The 22,665-nt window shown below is 47.5% G+C and overlaps 1 pseudogene; it reads right to left on the bottom strand.

Moving 5' to 3' along the window:
- Positions 1-4,713: 4,713 nt before the first annotated feature.
- Positions 4,714-5,280, bottom strand: LOC144145137 (uncharacterized; annotated as a pseudogene).
- Positions 5,281-22,665: the final 17,385 nt, after the last annotated feature.

Genomic DNA, 22,665 nt, shown 5'->3' with positions numbered 1-22,665 from the left:
ACTTCAAGCGAACAAATTTGCGCCTTAGTTCAAGAGTTTGGATGTTATTTGTGTTCATTAGTTGAGATACGGAATCAAGGCGGCTATATTTGGAATAGATGAAACGTACAGCTCTTCTTCGGATTTTCTCGAGATTTTTATTGTCGAGGGCGGCGGAGTTCTAGTTCATAGCGCCTGCAGCTCGTGCTGAGAACAAAGTTTACATGTTCCAAGAGTTTTTCACAAATACAATTATTAATTGATAAGGGTTAGAGAAGGGAATGCCTTGGTTCTCTCTTATGCTTCCTAGGAAAGAAGAAATCTCAAGATTGGATGGAATTCGAAAACGTTTATTAAGAAATCTCAAGAAATATAATTATTATAGCTGGCTGACCAACGAAAAATGTATTTTATGAAAGCGGCAACTATTATGGGCAGACGGGGTGGTTGTTAAGACGTATTTAATTGTGGCGCATGCAGACACTTTATATGCAGATGTCAGTAAAATGATATCCATTGAAGTATAAAGCTGAAATGTTGTCTTGAACGGAATGGTTCGCACGCACTTTTTGTCCGGGAATTAAGAACATCCCGAGCTTTATTCTTTGTGTTCATAGAGTTCCATACTGAAATACGTATATTAGTACCAAACTATATATTGGTGTACACGCTCTACAGAAGATACATAGGTGGGCACGCGGTAAGTGGTAAAGCACAAAATAACCTTTATATTAAAGTACATAGGGGATCATTTGATTTGTTTCTCTACTTGTCGGCAAGCCTGATGCGCATGTCTCGAGGAAGCTGCTACAAGGCTGTCTGCCCCGGCTGGTGCTAACACGCTGCGACAGGGGATGAAGAAACGTCGGGGGCGCTGCCGCCCCTCACTGTTGTACGGAACGGCGTTCAGTTCCTTTTGGGAAGAACGGAGGTACGCTACCGTTCCACTAAGGGCCGGTGGGACAGTAATGGTAACTCGTTAGGCTTACGAAGCAACAGCGAGGGAACAACGGCGTTCCTTCTGTAAACGTACCATACCTATAGGATTTGGCTGCTTTTGACGCCAAGGCTTTAGGGTGCTGAAGCTAGTACAAAAAGCCGCAGACCGCTGCTGTGTTTCTCTTCCTACAGGCTGCCAAATTTTTCCGCCCTTCCGCGGAACGCGCTTCTTCAAAGGTCAGAGGCAGAAGAATAACACCAGCGGGCCGCACCTGTCGGCAGGCTGCACCTGGTGCGACCGGCCTTGTCGCAACGGCGGGTGGAGACGCCAATGAGACACGCGCGTTGGTGCACCTTTAAATCGCGCCATAGGAATCTATGTGAAAAACTAATGCCGGATAGCGGCTAGGAAAGACTGCGGTGAGTTCAGGACTGCCTGCGGTCTTGGCAATCGAAGGTTAGTTACCTAGAAAATGACCTGGGCAGAAACAGTTAAAAAAGGTCGCTATTGCATCCAGTGCATATTGAGCAATTGAGTATGTTGTGTTTTGCGAAATCAAATCGAATCAATATGAAAGGCCCGGATGTCCTCCTCTGTCATTATTTACTTAAAGGGACACTGAAGTGAATTTGTCAAGCTCCCGTTTTTGCTTGCACTGCGTAGACTGGCTCAAATTAGCACACTTTTCATCGCTTTTACGATTGACAAATCGGTAATTATTTTACAAAGCGCGAAAGAAGAAAAACTACCATGCGCGGTTTGCGGCGGCCACACCAACTAAAGCTGTGACGTTAGGAGGAGCGGGCACCGTGATTGGACGACGCCAAAGGTGAGCAACCAAACAAGTTTCGGTTTCGGTTTCGGTTCTGTAAAACACAACCGTTGGCGTTGTTGAATGGGCATTCTCAATAACTCAGTAATCATCGTACCGCGCTTCTGCCATGTTTTCAGCTGTAAAAATGCATAAAGATAAGCCTCCTAGGACGGCTTGGAATCGTAGCATTCACTAGCCGAAACCTACGCAGTGCATGAACGCCCTCCGCGTACCCGCAGACGCCCAAATGTCATGCGCTTTTCCCCCATATTTGGAGCTTGCCTCCCTCATGCCTGTATCGTAAGAAGCGTGTCCGCACCAGGCCAAGGGTCTGTTCATTCTGGCCTGTGCCCACTGCCTGCAAGCAGTGGGTGCTTATGGCAACAGCACGCCAACGAGAACTCGCTAGCGCGCCAGTGCCAGCCTGCGCGCGTTTTGTGAACTAGTTCGTGGAGCCATGAACGTTGCGGCCCAAAAAAAGGTGAACTCAATATAGAAAACATCGGCGGAAAACGAAAAAGTTAACTTACAGAAAAAAAAAGCACGTAACCGCGGGGATTCGAACTCCTGACTTGCAAAATACTTGCGGTGCATATCTAGCGCCCCAAACCACTCGGCCACGGAGTGGGTTCCGCTGGCCGTGGTAATATAGGGTATATATTGTACAACCAGTTTACACTTTTATTTAGTTTTGGCATTTCAAGCCGCTTAGGTGACTATTTGTTGTATTGCGCTCGTGCAGTAAGCGTCGCCCGAGTTTCCACAATAGCTCACGTCTAGCAATTGCATTTCGTAGACGGAAAAGCGTTCGCAGATGCGTAGTCGTGCTGCTGACAGCTGTGCTTGTTCGCCTAGCGCAAAAAAGTGCTTCCCGCACCCTAGTTTTACGCTATACGGTAAAAATATCAGTTGATTTTATTTACTTAGTACCTATATTGACTTCGCTGACTCTTCTCCCGCCTTCAAGAGGCCTTATATTTTCCTACTGGCGTACCAGTCAGCGAAGCGTCGCATGTGCGCTTGTGCAGCGCTTGTTAGAAGCGACCTTGACTTGGAGCTAGATACAGTGTACAAACTAACCAAGTAAAGAAAGGCAGATTCTACCATTCACAAACGTGTCCTGGCTTCGTTTCAACTGAGCGAACGAATTGCGACGACCCGTCGGCGGCCGGCGGACGAAACGCTGGGACGACTGACTGTCTGAAGGCAGGGGAGCCGTGCAGTAGCGCAGCCAATTGCGAGCTCGGCTCCTCTCGACGTCACACGAAAACGCCGCAGAAAATGGGCGAGCGTAAAGAGAGGAGGACAGCATTTTCGAATTAATTTTTCTACTAAATAAAATCGCGTAAACGCGTCCGGGGTGGTCGAAACATGGTCTGGGGACTCCGGACTACAATTTGCGCAAGTAATCCCGCAATGTTTACATATCACTTCAGTGTCCCTTTAAGAACGCGTCGGCACGCGACACTTTATTGCCAAGGCGCGGTGCGAAAGTATTGGACAGGTGCGTACGACCACTTCGTCGGCATGTTCATCTGCGCGTCTCGGATTTACAAGCCGCGAAGCGCGCGCCGCACACGGCATTGAAGGGGCACGCACGTAGTACGCAGCGCGTAATATACAGTTAGGATTGGCGACCACTTGAGGCGCACAAAACTACTACCGCTTTCCTGTCACCTGACTATAGTGCGTTTTTTTTTTCGTGAGTTCTCTGTTATATTTTTTATGACTAGGCGACACAGCAGGGAGCTGGGTAGGCTTCAAGCTTGTCCAAAGACGGTCCCTCCTGTAGTTTCCTTCCCCCATTCCCCCATGCCGGCTTGCCGCATAGGAAGTTGCACTTAGACATGTCTGGAGTATGTCGGGTGCTCCCTCAAAAAATTCGTGTGGGAGCGTTGATTTTAGTTCTTTTGATCGCCAGATAATCTGCTTCCGGCGGTGTTCATATTAGTATAATATACGTAGTTAGATGTGAGTTTTGAATTGCTCACTTTATTTCGCCGCGGGATTATCCCGCACTATATTTTAATAAAGAAAATTCAAATGTACCGTTAATGAAGCGACGAGTTTCAATGTTGGAAGTATAACTGGAACGCGTTCCTTTCGCAATGAGCTTGCAACGGGAACTCGTTTCTAACTGTGGAAGGAACGAGGAACGAGCTTTCGTTCCTGTTTGAGAGGAAGGTGTACGACCATTACGGTCTGGGAGGTAATGGTACGACACTGCCGCCCCTCCCCTTTTATCGGGCGCCGACTGGCAGGTGCGGCGTCCTTTGCTCCTTTGTTACATTCCGGGTCGCCTATGTAGTGTTCCGTACGGCCGATGTTCTCGTTTTAATTTGTATTTCGCACTATAATTTTTTACTGTGAAATGCCTGGCTAGGCTGGACGTAGCTCAAATCATTCGGTTGAAGTTACGTCGAATGTGACATGTGACTTTAATTGGCAATTTTGGGTTCCGTCGAACGTAACTGTAGACACTGTCTAGAAGTTCCTTAGGAAAAAACTTTCGTTGTCAATTTCGGGATCCCTCGGAGGTAATTCCAGACACTGCGTAGAAAAAAAGTGAAAGAACAAATAGAGCTTGCTCGTCAGCTGTTGTGGCCTCGCAAGACACGAATAAGGCGACGCTCATAAATTATCTACAAACACACAGAAGAAAACGACCAAGTACGCATGTACACAGTTGTTATCGTTTCTCGTTGCCTTACCGTTAAACGAATTGCTCAGAATATTTAATCATACTTCAAATCTGCATAGTATGCCCACATTTTGTTATCAATGCTAATGATGCATTCAAAAACTCGTTCCTGCAATCACCGTTGTCTCCTGGTGGCATATAATTGCCTCTTGTGGCGCCAGTGCTGATGTTCATCGTGAGCAAGTTGTCGAGAAACGCATTCTTTGAGTTTGAAACGCTTTAATTAGATCAGTTGGTTATTAATAACACAAATATGAAAAATACTATACACTACGGCACTCAGAGCACTTTTCCTTCTTTCGAAAAAGAAAACTGTTATATAATGTCATCAAAGTTTGTTTTTACAGTTTCTTCTTTTTCCACACTCAGCAGAGCAACATAAGAAAGTCTGTCGTGGGCCCTTGTGGCCCGCAAATAGGAAAGAATTAGTTTTAGCTTACTGAAAGACTTTTCACAGCCAGTGATATGGAAACGGCTATGGCTAATTTTATCTGAATCGCGACGCGAACGTTGGGAAATACGTTGTCTTCCCCATACTGTATGATAAATTTCAGATATTCTTCAGGTTTTGACAATCTCCGGTCAACACGCCGTGAAAACAGTAGTGGGCAATCTAAAGTCTCTTCATAGAGGTCCTGCGCGCTACCGTCGGAACGATAAAACTCTTAAAGGGTGTAACAATGTTCTTAGTTCGTTCTCGTCGTCACCGTAGCACAGCTTGTTTGTGTCCAGGAGAAAGCCAAACTTGGCATCGGTATCCTGCAGGCGAGTAAACCTCTCGTCCATTTCAGAATGAAGACGGTCGAATGCGGATTTCACGACCCTTTGCATTTTCTGCTTAGCAGTTTACGCCTCTCCTTTCCACTTTTTACCAGCCATCTGTTTTTTTTTTTTCTCGTCTGGAACGCCTTTCAACATTGACATCTCACGACTCACAGACACCAAGCCCTTCATCGAGTGACTCACTCACCAGCGTTTCCCTTTCGTCACGAAACTGTTCTCGAAAAGCGTTCATATCTAAAGCAGCCTCGTAAAAGTTCATTGTTGAGTCTTGCAGCCTTTAAACACGACCTATTCGAACCAGTATCTTGTTCCAAAAGCCTATCAAAATAAGAACATCATAACTCAACGTCCGCTGGTGTAATAGCTGGTGTGCGATCACTTCTCGTTTCACTCGTGTCGTTATTTGCCATAACTTGGAAAACTTCAAGTATGTCTTCAAGGTACCTACTGACTGGCTTTACCGCTTTGACCCTTGCACTCCGTCTCCGACTCATACTTGACAACAATAGGCACCGCGACTTTTAAATACCAGGATCTCTACAATTCCCTAAACTTTGTTCACCTCGCCTTGTAAGAATACCTGCAAAGGGCTAATCGAAATATGAGGGCGCAAATTTTAAGCACCCCCTCGCCCCTCCTCTCGCCGCTGCTGGAATACAAACGAGAACACGTGAAAACACATGCGAACAGCACGCACGCAAGCACACTGGATATCGTCCCGTGTTGCCTCTCGAACTCCCTCATCCTCATCCGGGCGTGGCGTACCTAAGTATTCATACATGTGTGCGGCGCTTCCCGACAAGGAGAACAGTTTAACTGCTTGAACAGCGGCATTGTAACACAAGGGTAGCTCTGCGGAAGGTGAGGACGAAGAGACAGGCACACTCCCGGGGCGCTTTGCGGGGGGCGCTAGCGCCTCGTGTGCGTCCCTTCTCATCGTCCTCGTCTTCCGCAGGGCTATCCTTGTGTTACGATGCCGTACCAATACCCCAAGCAAGAATTCTTTCCAACAGTTACTTCTGCAACTGCACCGCCCTGCTATTGAAAGATAGCCCCGCTGCCATTTTCCCCCCTCAGCCACAAGTTGGGCAGACTCGGCTCGGCGCCCCCTCCCAAGTGGCGCCCAGGGCACTTGTACCCCCCTCCCCCCCCCCTTAGTTACGCCACTGCCTCAAAGTGAATTCGTGTAAAAGGCCCAATTATAAAAAGAAACTGGGAACTTGATCGAGTCTTTGAACTGGAGCTGAAATGCGAATATATGCATTAGCGTGAACTGTCCCCTATGACAATAAAGCGCCCCGCGGCTTAAAGGCTCGAAGAGTGCTCGAGCCAAGTCTAATACCCCGGCTACACTAGGGTCCGAATGTCATTTGAACCAAATGTAATTTGACTCAAATGGGGTGCTTTGAATGGCATTCAGAATCCGCCGTGCTACACTAAAATTTCGATGGCATTTGAAATCTTTCACGATTGTTCGCCGTGCTGTAGTGGCCCTGTTGTCTCCCCACTCCGTTTTCGTTCAATAATACAGCAATCAAATTTAGGAACCGTCTAAGGCAGTAAAATGATATCAAATTAGAAGAGATACAAGTTTTGACTCTAATTTGGTTGCTGTTTGCATAGTTTTACTTTTTTTTTTTTTGCAACTGACCCACTGGTTTTAAGAGTATGAAAATAAATATGTTGATTTCATATTTTAAGTAAATGGACAGTGAACGAAGTTCCACAATCAAAAATATTTTGTTTGTTTTACGTACGGAAGTATTATATTTTTTATTGACGATCGAAGACGCTGCGCGCGAGAGTGCTAGAAATGGCATTTGAAATCCCAAATGTCTCTCTCGGTGCTAATTTCGCTCGAATGTCATTTGAGCCGAATGGCATTTCAAAACACAACTTGGCATTTGAGTCAAATGAAATTTGGTTCAAATGACATTCGGACGGTAGTGTAGCAGGCATATAAGCCGCAAAATTTGCTCTGGCTACTTTGCTGGAATAGTTGTCAATGTTAATGGCTTTGAGTACTTGATTTTCAGAATCAGTAATCATTTTCTTTTAATGGCCATGCGAGACGCTCGACACTTTGGTTTAGTGAATTTAGTTGCGTAAGTGACTTCTTAGGGTAAGGAAATATTTCAGAATACCAGAAAAAGTTGTCGCAAGGGATAACTTCTAATTTTTTCTACCCAGTCTGTTCTTTTATGTTTCATTATAAAGACGTTGCTCATAAACGTTGCGCGCAGCAGGTCGTTTCCTGTTTCGCTGTTCCAGTGACCGCAAAGAGCATTTATCTTGCATTCGAGAACGCTGAAGGCAGCGCACATGACAGGCACGAGCTCGGCACGTGCTAGTAGAAAAACGCTGGAGCTGCTGGCGCGCGGAAAGGTTAGCCGTGTATCATTAGCCGTTTCCTAACACAGGCGCGCGAGCACACGTAATGACCGGGAAATGGAATACAACACGCAAACATGCGGATAACTGACTGGGCGGCAAGTAGGCTTCCGTATGCATCATTACCAAGGCCGCTATCATGTGACACTTCGCCGACTGGGTGATTGACAGTGAGCTTGCGTTCCAAGAAAATTATCCCCCCTTTTCTCGTTATCTCTGTAAGTCCACTAATACCAACTATAATAGTGTCACTGGCTAAGCTATAAGGGTATCGCCACTCGTGCACGCTAGTCAGCAACGGCGGCTTTTCGAGTGTTTATCAGTGTTGCCAGATCACCGCATCTACTTCCTCGCCGCTAATTGCGACCAGGGCGCTTGTTGACAACACTACCGAAGATGCCACCGCAGAGCCGGGAGGTCAAGCTAAGAGTGCCATAGTTGATCGACTAAAACGCACAAACAACAAAATGGCGGCGCCCATGTACCATCGCCGTGTAAGCAAATGTCACGTGATGCCAACTGGCCAATGAGCTTGGCGGCTGAACGGAACAACGGAACAATAGAATAAAAGAGTGCCGATACTCTGCAACCTTATCTAGTGACACTAATACCAACGTAAGATCGTTGGTATCTTTTTCACGTGTGTCTGATTTGCAGACTAAATTCCTTATTCTGCAATAACCCATCGCGGAAAACTAAAGCTCTGCTACGCTTCTTACGAGACTCTGAACTGGAATAATCTATTTAGATCGTAATCAGTGCAAATGTCTCCAAATATGTGCTCTTTCGCGCTGTGGTGCTCATCTATTTCTTTCTCTTGGGTTTGTGTTCTTCCTATTCTTTGCACCGTTTACTTTGTATTTTGATTGAGAGTTCGCCTTAACGACTTAATTTTCCAATTTAATTTTTCTCTGAACTTTGCTGGCAGCATTTCGTTGATTCTTGTTTTTAACGTTTCTTGTTTGCCTTCTCATCACCCATAAGAGTAATCATCCCCCACCTGGAGTATCAAGCCCTATCACTGGAAGGGTTGACTTCACCAGTTCCCATTAAAGAGCCCTCCCTCCCTCCCTCCCTCCCTCCCTCCCTCCCTCCCTATCTATCTATCTATCTATCTATCTATCTATCTATCTATCTATCTATCTATCTATCTATCTATCTATCTATCTATCTATCTATCTATCTATCTATCTATCTATCTATCTATCTATCTATCTGTCTGTCTGTCTGTCTGTCTGTCTGTCTGTCTGTCTGTCTGTCTGTCTGTCTGTCTACCTATCTCTGTCCAAGAGTTGCAAAGCCAGCAGTGTCGATCGTGATCGTGACCCTTGAGCAGCCGCCGGCGATGTACTATGGGGAGCATAGGCTCCAAAAAACGTGCGACTGCCGTTCAGAAGACGGGCTGGGCGCCGTGCCGATCGAAGGCAACACAGTTCCCGGAAGCCAGGAGAAATCTCCGTCAGCCAAGCATCATGTTTAGGGCACGCACGAACGTGCCGTCTGCAAGCGCGGTGCAGGCGTTCCTCACGCACGAGTGGGCCCGGTGCGCTTGGCGACGTAGCCGATACGCGGGAAGCGGCGAATCTTGAAGGGCCACTCTCGGCAGCAACCGATCGAGCATAGCACGCACTGAGAAGACACCAACCGCGCTTGCTTTCGGCCGGTCGGAATCGGCTTCAGCCCTCGTGGGAACGCTGCGAGGCAATCAAGTACGCCATGCGACTTGGCGCGGCCTCGTGTCGTGGCGAAGGACGTGCGCCCCAGGCTCCGGCACCGAAAGGAACGGATGCGTGTGACGTGGCGGTGGCGCCGACATGGCGTTGCAAAGGCGTACGAACACACCCTTACAGCAAATAAAACTCCGATATCAGCTGGTATTGCCGCATGTCCAAAAGGTCAATGTCGAGCTCCGTGTCTGCAGGACGCGAAACATGTGGTGACGTCTGTCGGTGCCAGCTAGAATGTCATGCCCCTATTAGGTAAAATCTATTCTTGACCTTCTTACTTTTCACGAAAACAAGCACTTACTATAAGAGGCAGTGTAATTCAGGCGCATCGGCATATCCCAGCCAATATTAGTGAGTTGCTCGTCTCCGTCTGCGTACCTTAGTGAGTCCCGGTAGGTTTGCTTGTTTCGATTTCCTGACGTCACTTTCTTGAAGCCGATATCAATGCACCGTAGACATAGTTGTAAAAAACACCTCCACAACAGACCAATGAACAACCAGCACACAGATTTCCTCGTTATATGGCTAAGAGGTCCATGCTTGTCAATATGTTATGACGCCAAGAAAACCTTGGACGCATTTGAGACAAAGCTTAATAATGCCTAAGAAATGTTATCAGAGTTGTGTTTCTTAAAAAAACTACAGATTGCATTTGCAAAGCAACTATTATTCACACAAAAAATTCAACGCTGCAGTTTCAGCACCGACTTTCAAGGAGGGCGTTCCAAACGGCGCCACTCGAGAAGATGCCAACTAACTTGGTCATACACTCGTTCCCTTCGTTGGCTTCACTTTTAAAGCCAGGCACAGAGAACCGTATACATTTACGTGCAAGCCGGAAGGAGTAAATATAGCGAATGGCGCTGAAGTGCCGGCGGCCTTGCAGCTGTAAAAATAATAGCGTCGCTATCCAGTTGCGAAGGGCGGCTGTAACTCCCGTTTTCATGCGTCTGTTCTAAAACATGTTGCTTCCCGCTGGTTGTCGTCAGAAATGTTCCGGAAACGTGCGTAAGCACTCTTCCACTACTTGTCCCCGAAATCAATCAATCAATCAATCAATCAATCAATCAATCAATCAATCAATCAATCAATCAGCCTGCCTGCCTGTCTCTGTCCGTCCGTCCGTTCTTAACGCATGACACGGTGGGCTTCATAGATATACATGGGCCATATGCGTTATTAGAAGGAAATACTTTAATAAAAAATGGCCCTAAATTTATTTTATCTTAAAATTATTTTATTTTATATTTTAAAATTTATGAGTTTTACAAAACGATGACATCCGAATTTGAATTATTTTTTCAAGCCCTTTAGAAAATACCGGCAATATTGACACGGGCCGATAGTTTGGCACACATCTCCTGTTTTGAAGAGGGCGGACACTTTTGCCTTTTGCATTTCGGTGGGAAAAACACCTGAATTAAGGCAGAGGTTAAAGATGTCTGTAAGTATTGGGGTTAATATATCAAGGACGTATTTTACCGGCTTTATCTGGACGTCACCTGCATCGTGGCTTTGAGAATTTTTCATGTCCATTAAAGCAGAATAAACTTCAAAGCATGTCACTGGGTTCATAAACATGCAATTACTGTTATAAAAATATGAATTTTCATTTGGCGGTGTAGCACATTCAGTCCTTCGGCTAACAAGATAATCACTAAAGGCATCACACATGTATTTGCCTGCCCGCGATGCTAGCTCCATCAACAGCTAATCTCAACGGGAGCTATGACATTGTTCGAATGCCGCCGTATTTATTTTGTTCGATACAGTAGCATTGTTCGAATGCTACTGTATTTATTTGTGTCCATATTTTTTCACGTCATCATGAAATGATTCAAGCAGTGCGTAATAGTACGCATCTCTTGCCTGTTTTAATTCTTTGTTGAGTTTATTTTTCTATAGTTTTACTATATAAAAACTGTGAAAATAGTTCTAGATTACACTGTTCAACAAATTTCTTGTACATTTGATTTTTCTACCGAATTTTTTTCAGTGAGCTCGATGTAATCCACCCTTTTTTTGCTTTTTTAGCTGGGAAACAAGCGCGGGTTGGAAAATAAGTATTGTAGATTTCTGCAAATTTTCCAAAAAAAAAAACACAGTTTATATGTTAAGCTGAACAGCACACATTATTTTTATTCGTTTCCCAATTTAAATCTTCTGGATTATGAACCCCCCATACATGAAGGGATTTACACGTTTTAAACGACTCCCGTAGAGGTAATAATGTATTGCGAAGGCATTCTTAGTTTTGTGTGTTATCCTTGTGAATATTGCGTTATAACAGTTAATTGTAGCGCAGAAGTTGCGTATTGTTTGCAATGCAGAATTCAAAGTAATTTTATCATTCCCAGGGGGTATTTCAGGATAAATTAAGGTTAATCAAATAGATCAACCCAAACAGGCAAACCATGAGATTTTTTGTCAATATTATCTGCAAGATCAATGACATAGTTCCAATATAAAACAGTACCAGAAACGCTACCTTGACGCACTTAGTAATTACCCCCAACTTAACCTCCAAATTTCTAGACTTCACCTCCTTAACCCAAGTCCATTTCTTTTTCTTAACCCGAACTATGATATCATATATCCGAGTTTGTTCCCTAATCCAGGTAGCTCGTTTTCTGTCTTTAAGCGTTACTCCTAACATTATTCTCTCCACGGCACGTTGAGCGGACCTAAGCTTGCTTTCTAATTGTTTAGTAAGTCGCCATATTTCCGCTCCTTGTGTCATCACCGGCAGGACGCATTGTTTGAGTACCTTTCCTTTTAGGGATAGAGGCACCTTACTTTTCATTATTTGCGAGTGCTTGCCGAATGCACCCCATCCCAGTCCTATTCTGCGCCTGATTTCTTTCTCGAGGTTTGAGTCCGCACTGACCATCTGGCCAAGCCATGTGGTACGACGAACGGACAGCAGGTGGACCACAAGGACAACAGAGTGGACACCGAGAGATGTTGGTAGAAGAAGAGGAAGGCCATTAACTCGATGGAGAGACGAAACAAGAAAATTCGGAGGCGAGGAATGGACTCGGGCAGCAGAGGGCCGAAACGGGGGGAGGTCAGTGGGGGAGGCCTTCGTCCTGCAGTGGACACAAATAGGCTGTTGATGATGATGATGATGACTTCCTTAACCCCTCCACATATTGTGAACTGCGCATGAAGTAGCATTGGATCTAGTTAACAAGGTTCACATTAACTCCCAAGTGGGCAAGTTTCACTAGACGTTCGGTGCCAAGGGCGAGATCAAATGTGTTTGATCAATCGAGGCAACCTGCGTCTTCTTGACCTGATTAATTTTGCGCTAGCAAAATTATGGATAGTCTCGAATAGCTTTGTTATTGTTGATTACAATCAAGTTCTTTTATGCCCAGGAAGCTTCCACTGAAATACGCCACACATAAAAAACAGGAATTTTCACGCTTTCTAGCTGTTCCTCCCTCGTTGTCACTCATGGCACATCCACGTGACAGCCACATGGTTTTTGAGGAGAGCAAATTATTGCACAAGTGTTTGGGGTTACCTAAAATGATTTAGCCTTTAGCCTAAAATGCTTTAGCCTAAAATGCGAAGCCTTTTGTGACCTAAGTGGAGCAAGCAGTGTTGCACAGTGCACGATAACGCGACGCTATGGTGGCACGGGTTTGCGGTGCTTTCAAGTCATTGATATTACGATATTACTAAAGTTTACCGTAACTGGGCTCTTGGAGGTAAGTTCAACATGCCACTCCCTTACACGGCATGAGCAGCGGTTTACTTGGGGGATTAATTTGAATGGGCTGCTATATTTCGCCACTTTGTTCAGAAGCATGCGCACGATTGCTTCCTCTCGCAGATGACTTCAACATAGAATTACCACTTCCAGCCACCTGCACTTTTTCCGGTCGCACATCACTCCAGTTAGAGGTAGCTCCACGAGACCGCAGCCATTGTCTGCCACGACAGACAGGATGTCACGACGGAACGGAAAAGCCATCCGAGATGTCAGCTTCCATTGCGGGCCCATAGAACAGGCACTATTCTCGGCAAGATGTCACCTTCGCGTTATTAACAAGCCACTATGCTGCGTCGTCATTGGCAGCTCTGTAAGTAATTTTGACCGAAAGATCTATTTTTTAGGATATCAGTGCTTCAGCCGTTTATTGAATAATTCAATCGGGATACTGCGGTTGAAATACTTAAGGGCACGGTAGCCAAGAGGGTCAGTCGCTTGCCGGGAAAGCCAGCGGGCAAAGAAAGAACGCCAAGGGCCTCGTTGACGATCCGAGGTGATTGACGGGGGCGTCGTATGCACATGACGACTCAGCGGCTCAGTGCCAGAGAGTCACACGGCGTCCTTCGTACCTCGGTTCGTCTTGCATCGACCGGTTCCCACATGCGTCTCGTGCATTGTGTCTTCACAGAAGCCGACGGGCAGCCGTCTTCTGTTACGCCGATCACGCGCTGTGAGGGATATTTATGCGCAGCCGGTATACGGGCCGACCGTATGGAGTGGCAGGTTGCTTTGGCGGGCAAACTTACGAAAGTGCCGTTTATGACAACATAAGTGCAGGCCAAACAGCTCTCAAATGTGACGCAACCGTAGCCCCTTAGTGAGGTAGAGGTTCCTTCCGGCCTCCCCAAAACTGATAAAAGGCGGTTAGGTGAGCCGCGAAAGGGAAATTTCGCAGTTTATTGACTCAAATTATTATTATTTCTCACCGTCCATACCACCACTTCGCAATTCCTGTAATACTGCGTTGAAAGAAGCCTTATCTTCTCCCTTTCATCTCTTTTTTTAAGGCGAAGTTTTAGTGTTCTCACCGACGGCGTATGTAATGAGAAAACGCCGCGGGGTGAAGCTTGGGTTATGACTCCGGCGTCTATGGACCTCTCCCGGGGTACGTCACGCGGCGGCCGTGACGTCACGGAAATCGCACGTGCTGGGTGTGGCCGGGAGGGTGGTTGGCAAAACATTCGGACCGGCGCGCGGCGCGTATGCAGTGAGGCTGCATTAGGCGCGCGCAAAAGTGGAATTTTAAAGACGATAGTCTTTCTTGGGCTCCTTAAACCCAGAAATTTTGGTCTGTCTGTATGTCTGTATGTCTGTCCGTCTGTCTGTCTGTGACTCGATTCAGCCACCCGGCCAAAGCAAAACAATGCCTGCCCATTAGTCTTATATAGTCACAGCTAAATCTACCCGTCTATGTCCGGTGTAAGGTTCATACTTGTCGACATTGTTGAAGAAGAACAAGACATTACGCAAATACGAGACAGCAAATCAATACAGAAGTGATATTTGCAGTGTTCCTTTATAAAAAAATCAAACATGCTTGCTTTTGCGAAATTAAATACTTCATCAACTGCAGAAAAAGAATTCACTTCGCCGTCGCCTACTGTCGCCCGCGCCACTATAGCTTCTTGCGCCATTTTAAGAAATCAACCGGCAACAGTTACGCAAGGTTCCACTAGATAGGTTCCACGTTCTGCTTGCAACGCACGTGGAGTAGGGAAACGCGGTTCTATAAACGTTGAAGTAGGGAGCCTCGATTAACGCGCGTCTCCGCCGTACAGCAGCGTTCGCATTGAGACACCCGGTTTGGAGCAGTGGAACGCGGGAAATTTAAAATGATTTAAGCAAACCTTTGGCGTCTTTGCCTTGGGAGGAGCGCGACGCAAGAGGAACAACATGAGAGGTGAGCGGCAAAGCGAAGGGAGGTATTTACTTCGCAATAGCCGATAAAGACTATCGTCTTTTGACGACATTTGCAACGAAAGGAGCAGATACGCGGCCAATTTTTTTGTTTACGTGTTGGCTTTTCTGATGCCGGTGGGCTGCTGTGCTCTCGGCTACCCAAATTTTGCGAGCAAAATCAGCGGCATCAGACTTTTCGGAGTCCCCACAGCGGTAAATTCGGCGTGTATTGTGGATGCGCGCAATGTGCCGAAGAAGCTGGCAGCCAAAGCAGCGACATAGTCTGCTCTTACTCGAAGCAACATTTCGCATTCTCGAACTTCAGCTGTTCTCCAAAGCGCAGTCATACCGTCTACATTGTCAGTCCGCGCTGATTCGTGCAATGAAATGATACTGTTTATCAACCATCTGCTATCATGCAGCACCAGCAGAAATTTGCCCAAGTGAAATAGGGGGAGGGGGGGAGCGGGAGGAGGGGGCAGACGAAAATTTTCTTGCTGCGAAATATTGTCATGTTTTGAGGAGGTAGAGCACTGTATTAAAAACACAATGAATGCCTAACCTGCTTAGGCGACGCGAAATAAATGTTTCGACGAGGCGATAGCCGCCAGCTGCCTGATCGACAACGACAAGTTTGGTCTTTCGTTATGGGGGGATCTGTTCAAGACGAACGAAATTCATTGCTTCTAAGTACAATAAATTTTTACCTTGATCAATTATATTCTGCCTTGAGGATGCCGGAAAACTGAGATGTTTGCCGTGCTCATGTAGCATCGTGCCTTCGGGGCGAGATGGGCCACTCACGCGACTCGAAAAATGTGTTTGCCTTAAGCGAACAGACTCAGTGAATGTATTCATTTGTTGCGGCCTCCCGACGCTGGCGTATGCAGCGGGCGTACATGGACACTAACTTTAACTATCATGAAATAATGACTACCGAAAATATTTCAGTGCACTGTCGCAAGGTATACGCACTAACCATATGTGGCTGCTATGTTACTCTCATAATGACGATGAACCATTGCGAGATTTCACTGGGGTAAAGGTAAGAAAACAATCGGTCAATCTCGTAGAGAACGACATCATCGCGATATTTTTAATGGAATAATTTTTGCCTTTTGCTCTTCATATTTTTGTTTCGTTGCTGCTTATTTTACTATTTAATCCTTTCATGCTTTACCTTTCCTTTTCCCCCCGTGAAATCGTGTGTACGCCACTGAATCCGGGCGACGCAAAGGGACCAAGAACATGGAGCGTTTAGCTGCCTGAGGCCCCGCGCTTAGCTTAAGCGGACCTCGAAAGCAACAATAAATTAGTTTTCCTTGGTATGTGTCCGAACACAAAGAATCTTAAAAAAAACATTTTGGGATGCGTCGCAACAGCACCAACCATTAAGAATGACTCGTTTAGGCTGTTCTGCCGCGCACTGATTATCCGAAAGCGTCGCCGTTCAGTTGACCGTACGGTAAACGAAAGTGTTCATTTCATTTCATTTATTGTACCTTCAAGGCCCGAAGGCGTTACAGAAGGGAGTGGAGTTGATACATAATGCAAACACAGGAAAGGGTATCAAAAACAGGAAAAATCGAAGAAAAAGAAAACAACAAAAACGCGGATTAGCTAAAGTGTTTTTCTATAGCATTTTTAAATGCAGACAAATCGGTTATGCTAGCAATTGAGCCGGGGAGGTGGTTCCATGCAGTGGTGGTTTTTGGGATAAATGAGTAGAAAAATAAATTAGAGCGGAGGTTGTAGATGCGGAAAGCTACATGGAGGTGCGACGGCCACAGCTAGGATAGCTAGACCCCCACCTGCAATGTGGGAAGCCAGTGACGGCCCGAACCAACGGCACATCGTTCCTTTCGGGCGACACGCGGCCAGGCCGTGCCGTCGGCGCAGGCGCTTCCTGCCAACCGCCACCTCACTTCGCGGCCGCCAGCAGGCGCCACCCGTCGCGCACGTGTGCTTAGTGACGTCACGTTGTTTACATACAGGGAGAGGTCCATCCGATTGCTCCATTTCGAAATTTTAGCTGTGAAGTTGTTTAGAAAATCCCAATTTTTTCTGTCCGCAGTTAAAAATACCAATAAATTGCCGAGCGCGCGCCCGTGAGCGCGGCCCTCGCGGCGACCGCCTATAGCGTCCCCTGCGCGCGTATGTCAAGCCACGCACACCCACTTAGGGAGATTACCCAAGATTGGCCAAAAAAATCCGGCATTCACCGTAATCGTGGCAACACTTGCTCGGAAAGAGAGAAACACGTCATACCGTACGCCCATCCAAGGTGATGTCCAATGATTATCACTTAAAAAAATGAAGGAAGCTCACACTTATAGCAACAATGACAGAGTAAAGGTCGTTGCGGCAGCGAAGAAGCAAATCGGCTGAAATCACGGACTTAAACCTTCGTGATGGTCTTGAAGGTTGCAGCGTACAGCTTCGCCAGCTTCAAGACTTACGCGTTATTGTGATCTCCCTCCATTCTTTTATTGCATGGGAGAATACGCTCAGGTGTGATAGTACGAGGACACTACATAATCAAGCAAACAAAAGAATAGACTAAAGTTAGGCAAGTACAAATACATCCAAATTTTGAAAAACACACACAAGCGTTCAAAAGAGGCAACCAGTCAGGTGGTTGGTCAAACAAATTATACACGCTATGTGTACAAACGCCACAGTTTATCGGCAATATGACTTTGTTAATCTTCGTGGCTGAGCACGCCTATCACATAAGCGGCATCGCCACAGGTTCTACAAACCAATCAGAACAAACATGTGAAAGGGTGGCTCACCAGGATATTGAAAAAATAGGATTCAGAAAGGCATGATATCCGTACATTTTCTGAGTGTTCATTGCAAAATATCAAAAAATTACACCATCTTCCCACGTGGGAACCCTGAGGAGATGCAAAGCCGTGCAAACTCGAGATGCTTTGTATGTCCTCAGGGTTCCCACGTGGGAAGATGGTGTAATTTTTTTTGCTTTTCGCATTCATCAGAAAAGCGGCCGCCGCGGCCGGGAATGGAACCCGCGACCTTGTGCTCAGCAGCTCAAAACCTTAGCCACTGCGCCACCACGGCGGGTCACTGCCAGAATAGTTGGCGTACATTGTCAGCTCATCGGACGGCGCTGACCGAAGCAGCAACTGAAAGGAGTAACGGCGCGGACCTGGTTTAACTGAAGTGGCGAGGAGGAGAGGAGAGGAGGAGGAGCGCGCACAGCTGTTGGGGTGAGGAGAGAGTGACGTTATATAGAGCAGATGGGGTGGAGAGGGGGAGAGGAGGAGCAGCGCGCGCGCTATTGTACAGCTGGTTGGGAGAGGGGGAGAGGTGCGGACAACGGACGGACGCAGGACATAGCCCCGAGCAAGAGATGCTTTGCATCTAAAAAAAAATGTCAGCATTTCTGCAATCTACAAAACAGTGATCAATTCCCTCTGACCGAGAACAGAGGCGGCAATCTGTCGACCAAGCTATAAACAGACGCCAGTCTTTCATGAAAGTTTTAAATGGGAGCGTGTCAGTGTGTAATTTAAAGAAAAATGTTTTAACACCTGGCGGAACACACATTTTACACACTCTGTTGGGGACGTCCTGGCATGGACACTGGAGGTGCGGAACACGAATAATGGCATGAAAATAGCCCAGAAACCAGGGCATCGGAAATAGACTCGCGCGAAGCAATAAATATGTACTCAAGGCTAAACCGAGCCTGTCAGAAGCGAAACGTGTCAACCACTCCTTTGAGAAAAGCCCGCGGACTTCGGACTACTTCCGCAGGCACCGAATACAACAATATCAGGGAGAAAATGTGCAAGGCGTGTTTTCAGCATAGGTTTAAACGGGTGCTGAACATCTCGAAAGTACAATAAGCGAAGAACAAGCCGTCAAACAAAAAGATGAACAAGCCTAAGTCCCCTTCTCACCACCGGAAAAAAAAGGTTATCGCGGCGCATTGAATCACTACGCGAACACCAAATGAAGGCTGCGAAAATCCGGTGAACAGCCTGTATCTTGAGAGAGAGAATAAACGTTTATTTAAATCAACAGGGGGGGATTGTACTGAAGCTTGAAGGAGGCGTCCTCAGTCCAGGATGCCTTGAGCGCGGGCAGCATCGACAGCCCTTTGAGCCAGCCGAAGCTGGTCGTCCAGGCTGGTGCTCGCCAAGGCGCTCTCCCAAAGCTCGACAGTGGAAAGTTGCAGGTTGGGAGGAATCAGTGGAGATTGGTCACATCCTCCGACCATATGGCGTAGCGTTCCGGGTTCTCCGCAAAATCGGCAAAGCGGGGACTTCTGTCGGTCGAAAAGGTGAAGCCGGATAGGATGGGGGAATGTATTAGTCTGGAGAGCACGTAAATGACGTTCGTGCTCTCGGGGTAGAGATTTATGTGGGGGAGCGAGTGTCTGACGCGACAGCCTGTAGTGCTGCGTGATCTCTGCGTAAGATGTCAAGGGCTGCATGCGCTCGGGTTCGGCAACGCTGCTCTCGGCGCCCGCTCGGTGGGTCAATTCTCGAGCGATGGCGTCCGCCGCCTCGTTTCCAGGGATGCCGTGATGTGCGGGAGCCCATACAATCCTGATTAGCCTCTTCAGGGGCTGCTGCTGAATGATGCGCAGAGTTGTTGTGTGAAGGCGTCCCCTAGCGAAATTCCGACAAGCCTGCTGCGAGTCGGTGACAATGACCGCTGCATTAGTTTGTACGACGGCGAGGGCGATTGCTACTTCCTCTGCTTGTATAGTATTGTCGCCGGCAAGCGAGAGGCTGCTACGGGGCTTGTTTTCGACGACTACGGTGGAAACCGCGGCGGACCTACCCGGATAAGACGCCGCGTCCGTATACGCTGTTGTTGGTTGATTGCCATAGATCTTGTATATGGCTTTTGCTCTGGCTTCCCTCCTGGCGACGTGGTACACGGGGTGCATATTACGGGGCAGGGGGTTTACCGTGATGTTCTTACGGACTTCGTGCGGTAGGTTTCCCGTGAGTGCAGGCGGGTGGTCGAGTGGAGCCGAGAGCCTCAGGCGTGAGAGGATCGCCCTCCCCGTTTCCGTAACCCCCAGCCTCGCTCTTTGGTTGGTTAGATGAGCCTCAATTAGCTCCTCGGCAGTGTTGTGAATGCCGAGCCGAAGAAGTCTTTCGGTGGAGGTGGAGACCGGAAGTCCTAGTGCTTGTTTATAGGCCTTGCGGATCATCGTGTTGACCTTCTGTGTCTCGGTGATGTTGAGCAGAGCGTATGGCAACACGTATATCATCCTCGACACGACAAAGGCCTGGACGAGCCGAAGCAGGTCCACCTCTCCCATGCCACGGGTTTTCGTGGCAATCCGGCGTATCATGTGAGTCACCTGATCGGTCATTGTCTTGAGTTTGGCAATGAGTAATGAGTTGGTCTTGTTTGCTTGAAAGGTCATTCCGAGAATCTTTATATGCTGAGATGGAGTGATGGTGTGGCCATCCAACTTGAGGCAGATGGTGGGTGTGCCTGGGACATGTTTCTGGCGTGGCGAAACGACTAGCAACTCCGATTTTTGCGGAGCGCAGCAGAGGCCGCAAGACTTCGCATATTCGCTTACCACATCCGCTGCTTCTTGCAAGCGATCCTGCATTGCCCCAATTGACCCCGTGGACGTCCAGATGGTAATGTCATCCGCGTATAGGCCATGCCTGATCCCCGGGATGTTGTTGAGGAGAGGCGGAAGCCCAACGAGGGCAACGTTAAACAGCAGGGGAGAGAGCACTGCTCCCTGAGGCGTACCGCGACCTCCCAGGAGGAATGGTTTTGTGGAGGTATCACCAATTTTTATGATAGCTTTCCTGCCGGAAAGGAAGTCCCTCACGTATCTGTATGTGCGCCCGCCGCATCCAAGTGCGTTGAGGTTCTGCAGGATCTTTGTGTGCCGCACATTGTCGAAAGCACCCTTGAGGTCAAGTCCCAGGATGGCCGTTGGGGCATTGCGGGTAGCTGGTATCATGACTTCTTCCTTAAGCTGGAGGAGGATATCTTGGGCTGAGAGGTGAGGACGGAACCCCACCATCGTTGTTGGTAATAGGCCCGAGTCCTCAAGATAGGGTTGCAAGCGGTTAAGAATTACATGCTCGAGTACCTTGCCGACGCACGACGTGAGGGATATCGGCCTTAAATTCTCAGTAGATAGTTGTTTCCCCGGTTTTGGTATAAAGCGAACCTCCGCAGTTTTCCATTCCTCTGGTAGTATACCTTCCCGCCACACGTTGTTGAGGTATGCTGTAAGTTCAATTATTGAATTGTCATCGAGGTTAATGAGCGCCTTGTTGGTAACCTGGTCAATGCCAGGGGCAGTGTGGCGCCTCAGAGCGTGAATGGCCGCGGTTACCTCGTGAATATGGATGTCTTGATCTAGCAACTCGTTGGGTTCGCCGGTGTAAGGTGGAAGTGCTTCGTTGGGTTGATCGGGGAAATACCGGGTCTTTAAGGCAGCAAGGAGTTGCTTGTCTCCACCGGGGAATGTGTAAATTATTCTAGCCATGTTCTTGAGGGACTCCGTCTTACAGGCCACCGGATTAATGAGGTATCGAAGCAATTTCCATGTCTTGGAAGTGCTGAGCGTGCCCCTTAACCCGTCGCAAAGCGTTAGCCAGTTCTCGCGACTTAACTTGCTGGCGTATTCAGCAGCTTGTTTTGTGAGCTCTGCTATGCGTTTCTTGAGTTTCTTATTGAGACGTTGGCGCTTCCATCGTTTCAAGAGGCTTCGCCGGGCTTCCCACATGTGCAGGAGGCGCGCGTCCACGCTGGGAGTCGAGGAAGTGGTACGAATGTTTTGGGTGTGTAATTTAACGTCCTGGTTCAGTTGCTGGGTCCATTCTTGCACTGTCAAAATGGTATTCTCAGATCTCTGTCGGCGTTCTTCTCGAAATTTGGACCAATCCGTGAGCTTTGCAGCGCCAGTAGTAGTTTTGTAATCTGTGCCTTCGATGGTGGTTGCCAGGATTGCGTGGTCACTTCCGTGATGTTCCTGTAAGTTGGTCCAGGAGGCCAGTGGGATATTTCTGGTAAAGGTGAGGTCAGGGTTGGTATCCCTCGCGGTGCTCGTACCCAATCTGGTAGAGCCTCTGGGGTTCGTGAGGATCGTAAGCTCGAGGTCCTCTATGAGTTTATACAGCGCGTTGCCTCGAGGATTGGAGTAGACGTAGCCCCACAGCTGATGGGCCGCGTTGAAGTCACCGGTGATGAGAAGAGGGTTAGCAGCCGCTTTTGAGGCAACCTGCTCCATAACCTGTTTGAGGGTTGCTTGAGGACATCTTGGCCGGCAGTAGATATTCAGATGAAATAGAGGTCGTTGTCTTTTCCGCTTGGGGCCTCTTGGTATGATTTCAAGCAGAATACCAATCGGTTCTGCTTGTTGGAGAGGGTGCTGTATGGCAGTAAGTTTTTTGTCTACGAGAGTATGGAGGCTCATGCCCACGTCAGTGCTGTAGGTGGTGTAACCTGGGAGGTGCGCCCTTGTGTTTGTTTCTTGCATTGCTACAATGTCAGGTGGGTCGGTGGATGAGGCAATACTTTGTGCAAGGGAACCGTACTTGAGTTTGAACCCACGACAATTCCATTGCCAAATTGTGATCGTCGGGTTGTCCGGGTGGCGAGTGTTACAATGCTGAAGTTGGAAAG

Source organism: Haemaphysalis longicornis, unplaced genomic scaffold (assembly GCF_048455015.1).
Source record: "Haemaphysalis longicornis isolate Haplotype H1 unplaced genomic scaffold, Haemaphysalis longicornis Haplotype H1 scaffold_7, whole genome shotgun sequence".
Classification (NCBI taxonomy): Eukaryota; Metazoa; Arthropoda; class Arachnida; order Ixodida; family Ixodidae; genus Haemaphysalis; species Haemaphysalis longicornis.
Note: the sequence above shows the minus strand (reverse complement) of the source record. Positions and strands in the feature narration are given on the sequence as shown.